The following is a 4,555-nucleotide window of genomic DNA, read 5'->3' as shown; positions in this document are numbered from 1 at the left end:
CAGCAGGAAGTCAGGCAATCGGTGTATTTGAAGTAGGAGGATTAACATTCTGTACTATTTACTGCAGTTAGATTAATTCTTGGCTGGGACATTTTTCCCCCTCTTCAACACAGGCCCACACGGAGACCACTCTCTTTGATATGCCAGTCCAAATCCAGAGCTAAGCCAGTTTAAAGCAGTGATTTCAAACAAACCTTTCATCAGTTCTTCCCCCAGATCATATTTAAGGAAATAATAAAATTACAATGTATTAAGCCTGAGAAAAATTCTTAATCCCTTTTTTGGTTTTACACTCATCATGAGCCTTAGCTTTTCCTTTCACTAAATAATTTGGGAAAATAGCTGGGCCACTAAAATTGCCGACCCTGGTTTCTTAATGATTAGGGTTGTGTTTGTATAGCTGGAATGACAGTTCCTTCCTTGCAAAAAAAAACCCAAAAACATGGAATATTTTAGTTTGAAAACATGACACAAAACAGCAATGTGATGTTAATCCAAATGCTCAACTCCAAATGTAACAGAAAGCCTAAAGGCTCTTCTATTTTTGTTACTTGGGGTTTTTCCCATTGACAAGGTTTGTGGAAGTAACAAAAAGTTTACATCATACGTAAATATTCAGTAAAGGCTAGCCAGTAAAATAGACTATGATGATGCATTCAGGAAAATAAATCCATGTAAAATAGTTTGTTTTCTAAACCAGATAATTTTTTTCTAGACACCCTTTTGAAAGACAAATAAAAATGTACTGCAGTGTGTGCAATAATCTTCAGATAATTTTAAATACCTTTGGGGGGGTTTTATAGAATTTGACTTTTTTTAAACAAAATGTAAAAAATCCACAGGAATTCTGTAGAATGGTTATGTTGATAGAATTTTTTATATTTTTGTAGAAATCTATAGAGAAATTGTTAAAAGTCTGTGTAGCATCTTGGGAACAGAAGCAGCTCTTATTTACAAGTTTCTTTTCATAAACCTGGAGCCAGACCTACTCTATGACAACATGTATAGCCTAGTTTCAGAGCCTGCATCCAGGTCACGTTTAGAAGTCAGCAGCTAAGCTCAAGTTCTACGATATTGCAGTGCTATTACTGTTCGAGAACCGTACCCATATGAAACACCTACCCCAAAACCCAGCCCCTATTGATGGTCAAGTAGTCGCATGGCTATCCAGTTTATTCAAGCACACCAGCACTTTACTACTGTGGATTTACTGTATACAGGTGGGAGGAAGATATTCTGCTATTGCCAGTCTGACACATGGGGGAAAAAAGAGATGGCAGACACATCTGGAAAAATGTAAATTCCATTCTTGCAGCCCCTCGCACACAGAGCTGATTTTTCATAGCTTGGTTACAGGTCGTTTATACTGTAGATATTTTGGAGGAGGGCAAAGAAAACACTGTTTTTGACTTCTGTGGATTGCACTCAGCACAAGGTATATTCAAGTAGAAAAAAAAAAAAGAAAAGAAAAAAAAAAAGAAAACAAAAGTGTTACCATTGTAAATTAGGCTATGCCCCAGTCTCCCCTTTTCTGCCCCTTTGGCTAATATAACCCATGTACACTATTACACAAGGTGACTAGAGTAGGCACAGTACCATTGCAATGTCCGTAACAACCTAGTATATATTAGAGAACTTTGTATTTAATAGTTAATATATTGTTATACTGTATCAGGTATATAGGCCAAAACGAGGGTTTTTGGCCAGGGCATCAAAAGGTGGTATTCATGGGGAAAACGGGGTTAAAATGTTCCTTTTTAAAAAAAAGAAAAAAGACAAAAAATGAGTGTAAATCTTTACAAATGACAAAAACAAATGTGTCCTATTAAAAGCTTTTGAAAAGAAAACAACTGTGTGCTTCCCTTCTTTGTTGTTGCTGATGATCATCGGTATCATTCAGAGCAGTCAAATCTTTGGTCATGTTTTAACCCCGAGCAGTTGGGGTAAGTGTGGGGTAGCACCTGGGGAGCTGAAAGGAAGATTAGGAAATGTCACCCCATTGTGAAGCTATTTGGTTTGACATCGCAGAGTGGATCTCCAGTCAGCAGAAGCGGCAGGTTTGATCTGTCCATGAAAATGTGTCTCAGTGAAGAGGAAGATGCTGGGTTCTTCCACACATTTACAGTTTCAGGATTTCTAGCCTGAAGTACAGCAGCCTCTTCCCCATCACTTCTGCTGTCCTTTAGCTCCTTTCATAGCAGGAGTTGGTGCCACCATGGGAGCTGCAGACTGTGTGGCAAGGCAGCAAGGGCTCAGCCCCAAGATGCTGCTTAGGTATCACCAGAAACATTTGAACCAAAACTCTTTAGGGGTCTTTATTGAATTATTTCTTTGGCTCCTAACGTGAAGTCTCCTCTCCGCTGGAGAGCAGCCATGAGAGGGAGGAATCTGGTATTGGGCACTCTGCAGCCCTGCTTCTCACTGTGGCTTCAATGATTTGATGATTGCTCTGCAGCAGGAGGGACCCTAAACTGACATCCAGAGTGGTTATGTTGTCTAGAGAGTGCTTTGATAAAGGTCCTGTCATAATCATTTCTGAGTAGAAAACAGCAGGAAGGAAGTTAGCCCTTAAACAGAGAGAAAATGTGGATCTGTGCAAAACCCCATGCAAATCCATGCAGAGCAGGACATCAGAGATGAGCTGTGTAATATATCTGTGTCATCCAGGCTGTGGGGCCAGCCCCACCAGGCTGGAACCACTGGTGAGCCTTCCCACCCCTCTGAGCCTGGAGCATCCACAAGGCATTAAGGTAAGCCAGGCTGAGCCAAGCTGGCAGAGCACGTCACACCTTGGAGCACTTCACACCTCTCTGCACCCAGGTGAGTTCAGCCCAGTGGTAGCTCCTTAGAGGGGATGTTAAATCCTCTAGCTCCAGTGCTGGGTTTCAGAGGAGCTTGGGAGGGGGCTTGTTTTTCTGCTCTGTTTTGTGAGCAGTCCTGCATGAAGCTCTTTTGCTGAGTTTTGCCTGTGGTTTTCAGTAGGCTCCCACCCAGGCTGGCTGCTTGTGGATGTGTTCTTAACTTGCAAGAGCTCAGCCACAGCACTTGGTTATTCTGTTTGGTAAGTATTTTGGATGCCATGTGAAGCAACTATATTGCTTTCTATGTAATGGTAACTGCATCTAGGGAAGTAGCACTTTATTTCAGGCTCAGTTGAGACAGGTGAGCTTGGTTAACTGTCCTGCTTCTGGAGAGCAGTGTCCCACTGAAAAAGGTGCCTGCAAAGCCCTTCAAGTAGATGGATGAGAAACAGGAAAGTCCTATTTGTGCCTTCTATATTTCAGGTGCTCCAGAGATACAAACTGAGACACCCCAAAAAGTCTTAGATGTGAGCTGTACTAGAATCCTCCTAAAAAATAAGGTAGGAAAACGCAATGTAATGAAATGTGCCTGGCTCCCTTCATTGCCACCATATAAAGGCCCAGCTGTGATCACCTACTGGGAGCGAGGAGCTTGCAGATTAAAGGATTAAGGCCAGTAAAATTTTGGAGAGACAAAGGCCTGAATTGAGCTGCCCAGAGGCACACAGCGTTCTGCTACCATCTAGTGGGCTCGGGGCGAGGAGCGGGCCTGGGAGACAGCCCACCCAGGGACAGTCCTGAGTCTATCTAACATCTTAGAGGCTTTACAGCACCTGAGGTCAAAGAGGTATAGAATGGTTTGGGTTGGAAGAGTCCTTTAAAGCTCCTCTAGTCCAAGCCGCCTGCAGTGAGCAGGGACATTAACCAGATCAGGCTGCTCATAGCCCTCATCCAGCCTGACCTTGAATGTTGCCAGGGATGAGGCTTCTACCACCTCTTTTTGCAACCTGTGACGGTGTTTCACCATGCTCACTGTAAAACGAGGTGCTTGTTTGTCCCTGCACACACTTACTCCTCCTTTTGGGCACATGTAAAGCTGGAGCCCCCTCCGTGTGCGTTTCAATCTGTGCCAGTCCCGTACAGGCTGTGCCACCACCCACAGCAGCTACGGCACATCCACAGCCTGTGAGCTCTGATGGGGTGCTCTGGCTCTGCCTGGCCCAGCGTGGGAGGAGGGTAACCAAGCAGGCCTTCTGCCATCTTAGGTGGCTTGTGCTGAGGTGCTCAGAGGTTGGGTCCTCACTCAGGCGCAGGCTGGCTGCTTGTCACTAGATGGCAATGCCATGAAGAGGTTTAGCTGGGATATTTTTTGCACCTGAGTGCAGGCTGCACCTGAGGTCCTCTGTAACCTCCTGGTTCTGTTTGGTTTGGCGTGGCATTCAGCATCAGCAGCAAAAGCCATTTCCTCGCTGGCATTTTTGCATTTGGGGGTGATTGGACTTTAAGGTGGTTTTTACATATTGTATTCAACGCCTTGTATGTTTACAACACACTTTATAATCTTGCAAGATCCTCTGGCATATTCTATTACTGCTTGAGTCACTGGATGCTATAATTGGCAAGCTTTCAAAGATCCTGAATAGATTATCTTTCCATATCTTTTTAATACTCTAAATAATGCAAGCAAAGACCCCTGCAGCTCCAGCTGGGAAATGAAAAGGATGGTTAAACCACTTAATCACTTATTGTGCTAA

Source organism: Merops nubicus, unplaced genomic scaffold (genome assembly GCF_000691845.1).
Source record: "Merops nubicus isolate BGI_N331 unplaced genomic scaffold, ASM69184v1 scaffold25783, whole genome shotgun sequence".
NCBI lineage: Eukaryota > Metazoa > Chordata > Aves > Coraciiformes > Meropidae > Merops > Merops nubicus.
Note: the sequence above shows the minus strand (reverse complement) of the source record.